The sequence below is a fragment of the Xenopus tropicalis genome, chromosome 8 (genome assembly GCF_000004195.4).
Source record: "Xenopus tropicalis strain Nigerian chromosome 8, UCB_Xtro_10.0, whole genome shotgun sequence".
Classification (NCBI taxonomy): domain Eukaryota; kingdom Metazoa; phylum Chordata; class Amphibia; order Anura; family Pipidae; genus Xenopus; species Xenopus tropicalis.
In genome coordinates, this window is record NC_030684.2 from 108,712,329 (window position 1) to 108,728,078 (window position 15,750).

Below are 15,750 nucleotides of genomic sequence, written 5' to 3' on the forward strand. Positions count from 1 at the left end.
CCTTGTAGATTGTAAGCTCTTTTGGGCAGGGCCCTCTTCACCTCTTGTATCGGTTACTGATTGCTTTATATGTTACTCTGTATGTCCAATGTATGTAACCCACTTATTGTACAGCGCTGCGGAATATGTTGGCGCTTTATAAATAAATGTTAATGTAATGTAATGAGTCGATCCCTGAGCTCAGGTAACTGACAGAAGCACAGAGCATGTGCAGGGAATCAGCAGAAAAGAAGATGGGGAGCTACTGGGGCATCTTTGGGGGCACAGATCTTCCCTGCTAAAGGGTTGTGGTTGCCTTGGCCTAGAAAGGGGCATAAAGCACAGCGTGATAATGTGTTTCTAACCTGTGTATTTGTTAAATTTTAAGCTGATGTCAGCTGGACAAAGTTATATGTGTTTTTAAAAAATAGTGGCCCACAGGTTGGATTGCTGAATTGCATTGGTTCAGCCAGCCTTTGTGGCAATAAACAGGATGGCATTGGAAGAATGCAGAAGAGTACCCCTGATATTTCCAGTTTGGTGGATGGACTCCCATATGTGCCAATGGGTGTCACTTACCTGCCTCCTTCATTCATGCCTTATACTGAATCAAATGATCTAGCAGCCAGAAACTCAATGTAGTGGGATTTCCTTACCCTTAAAGAAGCAGCTGTTTATTGGTTCTACAATAATATACACACCTAGGTCTCTTATTCTCTGAAAATGAACAATTCAAGTTCTAGCACTCTAGGTACACAACTCCGGTAATAATTAACACGTCACACCTAAGGCTACCAACAATGTGCCAGCACAGACATGTTATTGTTCCAGCCGCCCATCTCCCTCCCACCCCTGCACTGCACGCTTGTCCCACTGTTTCCCCTGCAAAGTGTAGATGAGGGACAGGATGAACTCAGTTAGTGGCCGGTCTCACATTGCTAGGTCTGGAATTCTTTCTCTCAGATCCTGTTGCCTCCGACATCTCTGGGCTCCAATTTAGCAGCAGGGACTTTCTCATTTTGTGTTTAATGGTCGTAGAGGGATTTACACAAGCAGAAAGGTGCAGTCCACATTTTTTTCTGTTGTTTTAGCCTTTGAACAAACTTTTTAATGGCCTTTAAGTGGAATACATGTTTTTGTTTTTAATTTTACAGCTCCGATACACATGTATTACAGAACGTTAATAACTGTTGTATCCCGACCTATTAAGGGCACATCCATTAGCAACTTCAACAAAAGCTGCACCTACGGCAATCAGCATTAAATCATTTTCATTCTCTTTCACTGTGAAATCAACAATGACATTTATTTTAAAGCAAAAAACCAACATTGTAACCAAACAATGGTGCCGTGTACCTTGCTATAGACTGGTAACGCAATTAAGTTATATACAACAGCAAACTAGAAATAAATACATTGCTTGGTTTTATTTCCAGAATGCTTACAGAATACAATATTTACACTTATGGCCTTTTGAGAAAATTGGTTGTTATGTTCAGGGGTCATGAAAGCCATATTCAAAAGTAAAAAAAAAACTTCTCTTTTAAAAATATACAGATATTAGTTTGAACTCTTTATATGCCAATGAAAAAAATATTCAAGCTAAAGCCAGAGAGCACATTCCTAGCGGAAAATCCAGAATTGGATCAACTGTGACAAATTTTAATTCAATCGGATTGAAAATCCCCCCAATCTTGTAGGCAGTAATGAATAATATATGGTGCTGGTTTTACACTGGGCTAAAAATTATCATTATCTTTAAAATTACCTTCCCATATAGATTGTAAGCTCTACGGGGCAGGGACCTCCATCCTCGTGTCTTTGACTCTTATCTTATTGCAACTGTATCTTTTATTTATTTGTGTTTATTGTTATACTTTGTATTTATCTATTATTATCTTAATAACCCCCTGTTTGTATTAAGGTATGCTACTGTACAGCGCTGTGTATATAAGTAGCGCTTTATAAATAAAGATATACATACAAATGTCATTCCTGAATTGGAGCTCTGCTATGATCATTGTTTCAAATGAGGGGTGGGCGTGTCCTAATGGTCCCTGCGGCTAGCACAATAGGAGGGGGATAGCCAATCACAGCCCTGCACTCTCACAAGCAAAGACAGGCTTCAGTTCCCTACCAGGTAAGCCTAGCTGCTGATTGGTTCCTATCCTACAGTGGAGTGTGCTGAGTGCTGCACAGCCTGGGAAAGGAGCAGCAGAAGGTGGAAGTTCCTGCGAGACTAGAAGAGTTTTTGGAGAAATTTTCAATAAATTTTCCAAAACACAAATTTTTTGGAACATTGCTTTATACTGAGAGAGACATATTTTACAAAATATGTCTCCTTTAATTATGTGGTTTAATAAATTCCAGCATAGTTACAAAATGATTTAAATCAACTGATTTGTAACGTCTATACATCACAAGCTCAAAAATGTTATAGATCACATATACCAGAAAAAGATTTCTTCACTCCGTTTTGAAACCCCTTATTTAAATATCTCAAAACCACTGTCATTAAGACACTTGCTATTCATCATACATTCATGGGACAGAGATACTTTAAGAAATACAAATATACAAATGACAAAACGCCAGCAAAATATCTGATTTATTACCACTAAAAAAAAAAAATCTATGCACGAATGCTTAGGCTTAGACTATTGAGTAAGGGGGAGGAACAGAAAACCAAAGCTTTTGCTAGTGAGTGATTGGATTGGTTAATATATAAGGGTTAGGAAGTAACCAGAAGGCCACACTGGCTATAGCTCTAATGAAGAACCATAAAAACTAAATTACAAAATTCTACAAGCAACAATATTTAGGGTAGAGGTACAGACTATTTGGTTGAATCTGGTGCAATCATCACTGATTTGATGAAATGATGCCACTTTCACAGAAATGTATATTGAACAACATTTTTATTCTGAATGTAATGCAGGAGGAATAAATAGTAAAGAAATATTACAGATACAGATCATGATGCTTAGGCATCAGGAGAAAAGCTAAGGGGAGATAAGAAAAGCTAAGCAAGCACATTCATTGCTCCAAAGTGCTGTTCCAATAACAGCAAAGGCCATTGTCAAAACCCCACCCCATGATTCTTGTCCCCAAGGGGGGGCAACCCCACAGTTTGAAAACCAGTTCTATAGGTTATGGCATGGAAAATAGAAGATTTATCTTTCCTTCTAAGAAAATACCAGCTCTTCTTCAGGTTCTCTGAGACATATGGTTCATGAGCATTTTTACTTCCATGGTGCTCTCAGGGAGCACAGCCTTACTCACCTGTCACCACTCCTTAAAGTAAAGCATGTAAAAAACTATGTCTGTGACAGACTCTAGAAGTGACATAAAGCTTAGCCAAAGCCAAAGCTGTACCATCAGTGTCTGCTCAATGCAGAATATCTTTATGCCACTGTGATTGGTAGAGATGGATTCATTTCTGAGTATCTGAAGAAACTTTATCTACATGTTAGGTATGATTTTATCGTACCAATAGAAATATTTTATGATTTGATTTTGTGTAGGCAGCCATCTCAGTGCTTTGTGTCTGATTCTGAGCTTTCAGAAGGAGCCAGTGCTACACATTAGAACTGCTTTCAGATAACCTATTGTTTCTCCTACTCCCATGTAACTGGAGGAGTCCCAAGCTGGACTTGGATTTCTTACTATTGAGTGCTATCTTGATATATACTGGGAGCTGCTATTGTGCTGATCGGCTGCTGGGAGGAGGGTGATATCACTCCAACTTGCAGCTCAGCAGTAAAGGGTGACTGGAGTCACATGGTCACATGACTGAGCATTTAGAAAATGGATTTCGATGCAGGATTCTGCTGATGAAGCTCTATTAACTGATGTGTTTTGAAAAAAACATATTTTGCCATTACAGTATTCACCTTATGCATCATTCTCAGATCTTACATTGGTCATACACAGCCCAATATTAGTTACTGACTAAGTCTGGCCAAATTGTCGGCTTATGTCGTTTGATGTATGGGTCCAAAATGATGAAATATCCAAATAATATCTGGGTATGAAAAAGATATAGATCAGGAAGGTTAGAAAGTTCTATAGCACGAGGACCTCAAATCCACATTAAACATCAACTTACAAACTTCAAATTGGACTTTAAGATGCTATCTGATTCCAGTTATTAGTCTGAACTACAGATGGGAGGAAGGAGAGCAAAGGGCAGAAAGCAGAAAAAATAATATATAACACATAAAAATGTAGGAGGAGATAGGTAGAACATAATCAAATGTATCTTAGAACATGCACAAATGATCAAATGCAAAGGCTTCCCATTCTAGAATATACCAATAGCAAATTTTAGCACCAAATCATTTTTTAAAATCCTGACAACCAAGTATCTTTATTTAGAAGAACTTTTAGTTTCACTTAAAAAGTTTTTGGGACCCAAGTCATGACTTTCATTGAAAACAAAGGGTCCAAGGGTGAGTAGGCAAATATATCTGTAAAGAGCAAATAAAATATGACAAAAGAACCCCCAGGATTTTGGCTTCATAATAAAGGACCCAAGAACACAGCTTTTTCTTTTAGTCCTGTAAAATGTATAACTATTGAACAATAACTTGAAAACAATAATAAACCTTAGGGGCACATTTACTAAGACACGAATCTCAACCGAATTGGAAAAATTCCGATTTGAAAACGAACATTTTGCGACTTTTTCGGCGTCTTTACGACTTTTTCGTTACCAATACGATTTCGTAGCCATTCCGAAAGTTGCGCAAAATCTGCCGCTTTTTTCGTAGCGTTAAAACTTGCGCGAAAAGTTGCGCCTTTTTCGTAGCGTTAAAACTTAAAAGGTGCGACGTTTCGCGCAAGTTTTAACGCTACGAAAAAAGCGCAACTTTTGTATTAGTAACGAAAAAGTCACAACATTTTTCCAAAAAAAATCGCAAAATACTGATCATTACGAAAAAAACGCATTCGGCCCGTTCGTGGCTTAGTAAATGTGCCCCTTAGAGTCGCAATTTGTGAAGAGTGAAACTGCCCCATTTCATTTTGCTGAGAAATTTGAGAAACTGCTAAAAATTTAGCAAAACTGTGTTGTCAAAATGTTGTCTAATGCATTGAAGTCAATAAGTGCAAATGCATTGGAGGCAATGGGAATTTTTTTTTAGCATTCAAAAAAATTTTTTTTTTCAGCGAACACAAATTCACAGAAAAAATCTAATACAGCCATTAACCTATTACTCTATAGCAAAATACAGGTATGGGACCTGTTATCCAGAATGCTCGGGACCTGAAGATAAGGGGTCTTTCCATAATTTGGATCTCCATAACCTACTCTACTAAAAATCATTTAAATATTGAATAAACCCAACAGGATTATTTTGGCTCCAATAAGGATTAATTATATCTTAGTTGGGATCAAACACAAGGTACTGTTTTATTATTACAGAGAAAAAGGAAACCATTTTTAAAAACTAGAATTATTTGCTTATAATGGAGTCTATGGGAGATGGCCTTTCCGTAATTCAGAACTTTCTGGATAACTGGTTTCCGGATAAGGGATCCCATGCCTGTAAAGCATTTTTTTTTTGTTGTTGAAACAAAATGCATGCCAAAGCCGTTATCCAGAAAGCCTGTCTCCCATAGACTCCATTTTAATCAAATAATTCAGAATTTTAAAAATGATTTACTTTTTTTAGTAATAAAACAGTACCTTGTAATTGATCCCAACTAAGATATAATTAATCCTTATTGGATGCAAAACAATCCAATTGGGTTTGATTAATGTTTTATTGATTTTTTAGTAGACTTAAAGTATGGAGATCCAAATAACGGAAAGACCCCTTATCCGGAATACCCTTGGTCCCGAGCATTCTGGATAACAGGTCCTATACCTGTACTGCCATGGCTGAGCTATCAACCCAAATGATCTGGGGGAACAGATTTTCAAGAAGCAAGAGACATCACCAAGGCTGCTTGCGTCCGGAAGTGATATTACCGCGTACATTTACTGCTCTGAAGCCAATGATTGTTTGTCACGCATCACGTCACTTATGGCTTTCCACACAAGTACAAGGGAGAAATTGTAAAAATTCGGGAGACTGAAGGTGATGGGAGGCTCGGGGGAGGCGGGCCAAACTGGGTAAAATATGGGGGGGTCGACATTTTTTTCCTGCACAAATTAATGTTTTTTTTCCAGTGAACCAAAACACATGTATGTATGTATGTATATCTTTATTTATAAAGCGCTACTTATGTACGCAGCGCTGTACAGTAGATATACATGGCTAAATTCTAGCGAAAATGCTGATTTCGTTGTTCATACAGAATAAAATCACGCTGTCTGTAGAAGCCAATTGGCACTAATAATAAAGCTCAATCTCAATCTGCAGAGCAAGTAACGGGAAAGGATGATGGGAGTTGTAGTTCAGAGCCAGCTGGATGAATTTGACATCCCTGCTCTATAAACTGGGAACTTCAACTCATTCTTGATCTACGAGTGCCCAGGGAGAAACATAAACTGATGTGTTAAAGATGTTCCCTTGTAACTAGAGGAGGTTTTTATATGGCACGAGGGAGACAGCCAGCAGTCAGGTATGTTACACTGATAGACGATCAAATTACAAGCCATTCACATTCAATGCTGAGTTTCTGCTTGCTGGGGACAGACAGTCTATTTAGCAATGCTGTCTGCTGGAACATGTGATACAGTCTATAAATCACAATCAAATAACCGCACGGGTATATGCTTACAAGTTCAAATAAAAAAAGGATACTAGTGCCTACATGCACATGGCGTCCACATCTGCCTCCCAAGCAAATCAGCAGCAGGAGGGTCACTCATTTAACCCCAAAGAGTCAGAATGTTCCTAACCATCATTTGACATTAATACACAAGGCCCTGATGATTCCACCTCTATATATGCAAATACATTCTGCAAATCTCATCAGTTATACATCACTGCAGGATACATTACTGGAAACATTAAACATTGTGCTGTTTCACATACTCTATTACTATCAATTTATTCTCAAGCCTTCTATCTAATTTCACCAATCAGTATATGGTATTGGTCTGAAATGATTATGATCTAAAGGGTAACGAAAGGTAGAAGATATATGTTATAAAATGGCAAAAGTAATTCATATATTACTTAGTAACTAACAGTCCACCAACTTAGAGCGTATGAAAGCCAGTGTTCCTCTCCATTGTGCTGCTTTAATAGGGTTATCTGCACAATAACACTCTGCCTGGGAATTAGGTCTCATACGGTTCTATAGGAGAACTTGTTTAAGCCATAAGGAGTGGTCTAGTTTTGTAGTTCATTGCAGAAACAGAGGGTTAACCAGGGGATGATTATGGTTTTTTAAGGTCCTCTAATACTTTCTTTTGCCTCCAAGTGAGCATAGAGTAACCTCTGACCCCATGTAAATCAGAGTTCGCAGGGTTAATGAGCCGTATCGACCCCCAGAAGCCTACAAACAGCTTCCCTCTTTCTCCTGCTCCATAAGGTCTCCAGATGTAACCGGCAGTTCTCCAATATGATATCCATTTTACATGGAATAAAGTCTGGTCCCACCTGAGCGGCGGCTAGCACCTTCCATTCTGTTCCATAACGGATTCAGAATTGGATTTCTTATATATCATTCAGGGGTTAAGTTGGCAATTATTTATTTATTGCAAAATAATATTCACTTATTGTATGGCTCAGAAATAAAAAAATGAAAAAGAAATATTACAATACAGGTATGGGACCTGTTATCCAGAATGCTCGGGACCTGGGGTTTTCCAGATAAGGGGTTTCTCCTACCCTAAGGGGCTGATTTACTAACCCATGAATCCGAATGGGAAAAATTCCGATTGTAAAACGAACATTTTGCGACTTTTTCGTATTTTTTGCGATTTTTCCGTAGCCGTTACGACTTTTTCGTAAATTGTCGCGACTTTTTCGTAACCATTACGAATTGCGCAAATTGTCGCAACTTTTTCGTAGCCGTTACGATTTGCTCGTATCGTGTCGCGACTTTTTTGTATTGAGCGCTCGTAAACTGCGGGCAAAACTTTCAGACTTAGCATGATTTTGGAAGCCTCCCATAGGACTCAATGGCACTCTGCAGCTCCAACCTGGCTCAAGGAAAGTCTCCCATAGGGCTCAATGGCACTCTGCAGCTCCAACCCGGCCCAAGGAAAGTCTCCCATAGGGCTCAATGGCACTCTGCAGCTCCAACCTGGCCCAAGGAAAGTCTCCTATAGGGCTCAATGGCACTCTGCAGCTCCAACCGGCCCAAGGAAAGTCTCCCATAGGGCTCAATGGCACTCTGCAGCTGCAACCTGGCCCAAGGAAAGTCTCCCATAGGGCTCAATGGCACTCTGCAGCTCCAACCTGGCCCAAGGAAAGTCTCCCATAGGGCTCAATGGCACTCTGCAGCTCCAACCCATTGAGTCCTATGGGAGGCTTCCAAAATCATGCTAAGTCTGAAAGTTTTGCCCGCAGTTTACGAGCGCTCAATACAAAAAAGTCGCGACACGATACGAGCAAATCGTAACGGCTACGAAAAAGTTGCGACAATTTGCGCAATTCGTAATGGTTACGAAAAAGTCGCAACAATTTACGAAAAAGTCGTAACGGCTATGGAAAAATCGCAAAAAATACGAAAAAGTCGCAAAATGTTCGTTTTACAATCGGAATTTTTCCCATTCGGATTCATGGGTTAGTAAATCAGCCCCTTAGGGTAGGAGAAACCCCTTATCTGGAAAACCCCAGGTCCCGAGCATTCTGGATAACAGGTCCCATACCTGTATTGTAATATTTCTTTTTCATTTTTTTATTTCTGAGCCATACAATAAAAAATTTGGTTAAAATGGAATCTATGGGAGATGGGCTTTCCGTAATTCAGAACTCTCTGGATAATGGGTTTCTGGATAAGGGTTCCAATACCTGTACAACTGCAGGTATGGGACTTGTTATCCAAAATTCTCAGGACCTTGGGTTTTCTGGATAAGGGGTTGTTACATTATTTGGATCTTCATACCTTAAATCTACTAAAAATCAGTTAAATAAACCCAACAGGATTGTTTTGTCTCCAATAAGAATTAATTATAATAGTATGGGACCTGTTATCCAGAAGGCTTGGGACGGAGCCTTTACAGATAAGGGAGCTTTCTGTAATTTGCATCTCCTACCTTAAGGCTACTAAAAAAAATAATTAAACCCAATAGTATTGTTTTGCTTCCAATAAGGAATGATTATATCTTACTTGGGATCAAGTACAAGGTTCTGTTTAATATTACTGAGAAAAAGAAAATCAATTTTAAAAATGTGAATTATTTGATTAAAATGGAGTCTATGGGTTATGGGCTTCCGTATAACATACCTGTTTATAATGCCCTTCCACTTGTTCACTTTCAGCCAACAAGTGTCAGGCAAAAAAAAAAAATCCCATGAGCGGATGCACACCGCAGCCTGCAATATTGGGGGGAATTGCAGAGTGGTTTGATCCAGCAGGTATTGGGTCTGAACAGTAAAAGGCTTAAGTAATTGCATGCAACTATGAAAGGGAAAAAAAGATTGTGCTTTGTTTAGTATCTCCCTTCCAGGAATCGCTGCAGTTTACACATCACTTACTATTTACATTTACAAGTACAATAAGAAAGGCAATGTGAACAATGGTAGTTGACACTTGTTAAATTCCTTCATAATTTCCAGAATCAGCGTTTCCAAGGTATTTACTGTAATTGTGTAATCAGTAAAAAGAGAAAGAATCGTGGCTGGTAAATACAACTGTAAGGCTGGTATGAAAAGAAACAATAGGCTGCCCTCTACTGACAAGAGCACTGCCTCCCTGCCACTGCAGGTGCTGATGTACCATGTTACCAAGTTACACAGCAGGTCGTGGGCATACAGGTGGCCATACAGACGGGCATTTAGAGTTTTGGTGTACAAAGTGACCCCAAAGTGTACATGCACTAAAACAATGCAGTTACCCATACACAAAATAATTAGGTCAAATGTTGTTGGGTTGCTGTAATGGTTCCTGTTTATTTATTTATTACAGTAAAAAAAAAATACTTTACAGAATGTAAAATTCTATTTTTTTCTAATCCTGCATTATGTTTATTGCACTTCCTGTACTATATTCTATATATATATATATCGAGTGAGAGAGAGAGACTGTAGCAGAATTCACAGCTGACATGGTATATACTAAATTTTAAAAATAGAGCATGTTCAAAAACAAGTGTTTCCACTCTCGCACTGTTAGACTGGTACTTCAGTCTGGTCAACGGAACACATCTATATTATGGATCACATAAGTATCATAATGAAAAGTACAGACAGGCAAATAAAGAAAATAAAACAAAAGGGATCAGTGACAACGTAACATTCTGTATTTGACTGTGTTTCAGCAATGAGGTCTATTTGCTTGTGAGCGATGCTGGTATTTGCATTTCCCAGCAGCAAGGTCTAGGGGTTTGAGTGAGTAGCTCAACTGTCTCCTATTGAGCTGTAATTTCCAGGCTTGTGATGGGGAGCGGCTGGGAAAGGGATGGGGATTTAAAAAATATATATATATATATTTCTGACCGTCATTGTAGGGAGTAAGACATTTACAGAATGGTAGTTACCTATGAAACAATTTAGTAAGAATTTTATGTTTTCGTCTCTCCCAAATAATGAAGTCTCCATTATATCTCCCCCATAGAATCTAGTGCTGCCTAGGTTTTGCAACCTTGTATTTATGAGGGGCAATAGGGGAATGCATGTAGGCATAATTGATGTTAGCTAACTATTGTACATGCCTTTTAGGGTTGTCACCTTTTGTCACTGATATTGGGGTGGTGACATAAAAGGCAGTGGCAGGGATGTGAGGTGGTGGGGCAATAAGTGTGGCAGATTGGGTAGGGGTGAAATTGTAGGGTAGGGCAGGATTATAAAGCAGCTGGTGGGGATAGGCAGGGAGCTAGGAGAGGAAATTGGGGCAGACTGGGGCAGGACAGAGGAGGCACATGCATCACTGGTAAATGTTTTCAAAACTGGCCCCTGCCTTGGCTGGCAAAATACTAGACAAGTGGCAACCCCAATTACTTTAGAAGTGAATGAGTTGCAAGTTGGTGCACCTAATTTTTGTCAGCATGACAAAAGAAATTGCTGTGGTGCATGTAGTGCACAAAATGACATCTCTCTATCTTAAGAAAAAAAGAATACGTGCAAGAGTGACAAAATGCAAGAAAAGGCACTCAACATTTTTCTCTTGCAAGTGAGAAAAAAATCAGAAAAGGTTTTTTTTTTAACTTTTGATTAATTAAGCCCTAAGGGTTTTAAGGAACGCAAGATGCAATTCATCTAACCAAACAGAAAAATACGTTTTAACCTTACCTGGGGCATTTATGTTTATTATGGGTCTATAGACTTTCCCTGCTGCAAAAAGAACTATTGCAGATAACCCCTTCTACCCTGTATTCCATATTCAAACAGAGAAGGACGGGGCTACTAAGCTGCAAATGGAGGAGCCCGCAAAAGAGCAGGAAGGCTAGATCTCACCACTAGGGGCAAAATACCTCAATAATAGCTCCCAACAGCCTACTTTGTATATCTTTTTGAACCAAATCAGCAAATATAACAAGAGTTGGATTTCCACAACTTGGGAATGCCTGGAGTAAAGCATAACAATATGCTTTAATGATTACTCAGTGTAATATCATGTCAAAGAAGTAGCAGATACCAGTAAACCTATAAAAATATATGTTTTCTCATAAACAAAACACTTATACAGTATATGCATCTAAATAACTATGCTCCATAACCAAACAGATTCATATTGCCCCAGCCAAAGTATTCAAATGCCTGTGACTATAGATTCAAATAAAACAATGAGATATGTAGAAAAACATATTCTGTCTAAAGGATTTTATTTTTGTTTTTTTGCTTTTTTTTGGAATCCCAATGTGTAATTAATCCATATATCCAGCATGACCAGCCCAGCAAGCACACATCTTGCTCCCACGGCTCAGGGTTTTCTTTATGGCATGTTGTTTACACTAATATTTCCTCTCCATTGTGTAATTGCGGCTATTGGTTTCAAATTGTCAGGATTTAAGCTGCCATCGAAGTTGATTCCATCAAATATATCAAGCCTTAAGAAAACTTCATCCACTCAATGTGACGCACGGGTTCCAGGAGGCGATGGTGATTAATTATCAGGCTAAATGAACTCCTTGCAATTTGGAAGCAATCTGTTTGATACATCATCCCCCTGTATTGGCCAAATACATCATTCTGTTACAGAAGGGACATGAAAAGAAAGATCTGAGGTTTTCTTTCCAAACAGAGGGCGTCCGATCTTTCTTTTCATGTTTCTCGCAGAATGTTCATTAATAACAATATATTTGTTTAACTTAATTACAATGTGCTGTTGCCGTGTTTATTATCTTTACTGCCATTGCAGCACACATAAAAATACCGGACGGCGTGCGCTGTCAGAACTATATATCCACATAATGATTGCACTTCCAGCACCATATACACATAAACAAAGTTTTGTCAGTCATATATACACATGTTGTCAGCATTACATGCGGCTGTGTGAATTTACTGTAGCGATATGCAGCGCACACTTAGGGCCTGTCTCAAGAAGGACTGTCAACGGGGTAAACTTTGCTTACACTGTCAGCACTGCCTATAAACAGCACTCTGCTTACACTACATCATTAAAGGGAGGGAAAAGATAAGATTTTATACTTCATGTCTACTTTTGAATAAGCCTGCTGTATAAAGATATGTGCCAATCACACAATACCACCACAAACTAAAGGCGACCATACACAGGCCAATAAAAGCTGCAGACGGACAGCATTGGCAGCTTATAAGGCCATGTATGGGGCCCTCGGATGGGCCTACCGGACTGATGTAGATGTTGATTGGGAAGGAGGAGCACATTGGCTGGTTGATGCACTCCTTGCCCCAATGGCCTGAATTTCCCACTAATCTACAGGATAAGGTTTTATTAAAATTTGGTTGAAGGCAGATAACATCCACATGGAAGTGGCACCAACAACAGCCTAATGAGCTATCACCTGATTCTGAAGTTCAAATTTTACATTTATTGGGCCAGTAACTGCATGGTTCATGGATGAGGGCCAAATTACATTACAGTCATAATATTGAACAAAAAAGGCTATACAGAATCTATACACAGATTGGGTGTCAAATAAATGCCTTGAAGGGCCATATCAAGCCTGCGGGCTAACTACTGTACAGTCCCAACCTGACTGTTGCTAGACAGAGTCAACTGTTGGAGATTAATATAATCCTGCATGATTCTGCAACAAATGCATTTTTATGGTACACACCTCCTTTATATATCTTTAACAAAGCAATAAACTGTACACAGTTTTAAAAATAAAATAATCTTTAATAAACCCATAAAAAGTGTATGCCGTTTAAATTTTTGTGTGACAAACTTAAAATAAAGATCAGCTGCCAACGCATCTTATCTCTACTGTGTTGGAGAAAACTTTCATAAAAAGTGAAAGTGTGACTGCACACTGGTCTAGGTGCTTGGTCAGATAGGGTTTGGCACCCTAGTAGAAGAAAAAAAAACCCAGCACAATGGAGAATGTGCAAGCTGGTGCTTGTTTGTCCACTTAAGGCTCCTATGTAATCTGATATCTGTCTGAATTGGGGTGGCCATACACCATAAGATTTGGTGAGGTTACCAAACCAGTGGATCTTTTTCCCACCTAAGGGGAGCGATATCTGGTTAATTTGATGATTTTGCCCTAAGGCCAAACAATTAAATTACAACAACGGGAATAAGAGCCATTGGAGCGAGGACTGTATCAATAATCCAATGCGGTCCTCTGGGCAGATAAACTGCTGAATCAGTTAAAAGGACCCACATTGTCAACATAAATCTGCTGATTTGGGCCACCTTTAGCCCACTGCTTTGGTAAACAACTTGGGCAAAGACTGACTCATTTGGTGCCCTGTGTATGAGCACTTTACACTACAGTATTTATATCCCTGGCAACTTTGAACAGATAAAAGAAAAAAAGTATGTCATGTCATTCACACTACAAACTTTACTGGGTGGGACCAATTCATCAGTGTGAAAATCAGATAGCGCTTGATGAGTGATATTGCATGCTTTTGACATGACTCTGTCAGATTTGATTTTCAAAGAAGTAAAACATCAGTGGTTTCACACTTACGTGTCTTTCTAAAAGAATGGGAATGAAGATACATCCAAGGGCCAATGTGAATTCAATTCTGATTTCTTCCATACAAAACCAACTTTTTGCATAAAAATACACAAGCTGGAATAGCTATAGAACAGGAATGATACGTCACACTGCCTAACACGAAAACAAATTCAATACAAAGAAATTTGCATAGACAAAATGCAGGGACAAAAGCAGAAATGATTATTGTCAGAGGTCAAAGGGAGAAAAAATATTTGTCTTTCTTTATATACACACATTATTTCTGGTGTCAGCTGATAGATTACTACATAGCGACTTAGTATTGGCTGTGAACTCCAGTCTTAATATGGCTAATAAAAAACAATAAAAAAATAATAAACAATTAAAAAAATAAAAAAAAAAATATATATATATATATATTCATGCTGAGGCCTTCTGATTTTTCTTATATTCTCCTTATTTGAACTGGTTAATGGAGATCCTAAGTTTGTAAGGAAATATTTTCAATATATTTCTTAAACTAACATATAATTGTGGCCAGTATTCATTTTGTCTTTAGTTGTGTAATGTATATATACAGGTAAGGGCCCTGTTATTCAGAATTCTTGGAACATGAGGTTTTTTTAGATAAGGGGTCTTTATGTAATTTGGATCTCCATACCTTAACGCTTCTAAAAATCATTTAAACATTAATAAATTCAATAGGATAGTTTTGCCTCCAATAAAGATTAATTATAGAGGTATGGGACCTGTTATCCAGAATGCTCAGGACCTGGGGTTTTCTGGATAAGGGGACTTTCTGTAATTTGAATCTTTAATACTATAAGCCTACTAAAAATTAATTTAAAAATGAAATAAAACTAATAGGATAATTCTGCCTACAATAAGGATTAATTATATCTTAGTTGGGATCAAATTCAAGGTACTGTTTTTTTTTATATTTGCTTAAAATGGAGTTTATGAAAGATGGCCTTCCTGTAATAATGGGTTTCTGGATAATGGATTCACACCAGTAAGTGGCCTAACTAAGCAGTTTGTGTGTGTATCAAAGATAAAGGAAGGCTTTTGCGGGGGCACTAAGCAAAAATAATAATAGTAAATAAATGCACACATTTGTAACACACAAATAATTGAATATAAAAATGTAGGTTGATGTAAAACCCTTAAAGACATTTTGTGAATACGATTCAATATAACATAACTTTATTTAAGCACAATAACAAAATGAAGTCCTACTTCCAGTTCAAATGAAACATTGCAATGCCTGCATTAAAACTGGTACAGGTACAGGATCCATTATCCAGAAAGCTCCAAATTAAGGGAAGGCCAGCTCCCATACACTTTATTTTAATCAAATATTTAACATTTTTAAAAATGATTTCCTTTTTCTCTGTAATAATAAAACAGTACCTTGTACTTGATCCCAACTAAGATATAATTAATCCTTACTGGAGGCATTAATGTTTAAACAATTTTTTGTAGACTTGAGGTATGGGGATCCAAATTACAGAAAGAACCCTTATCCAGAAAGCCCCAGGTCCCGAGCATTCCGGATAACAGGTCACATACTGTAGCATGCAGGACATGGATTC

The 15,750-nt window shown here is 38.2% G+C and overlaps 1 protein-coding gene across 3 annotated transcripts in view; it reads right to left on the reverse strand.

Annotated features, from left to right (window-relative positions):
- Window positions 1-15,750, reverse strand: part of slc25a21 (solute carrier family 25 (mitochondrial oxoadipate carrier), member 21) — a 203,392-nt gene that overhangs the window by 71,943 nt on the left and 115,699 nt on the right.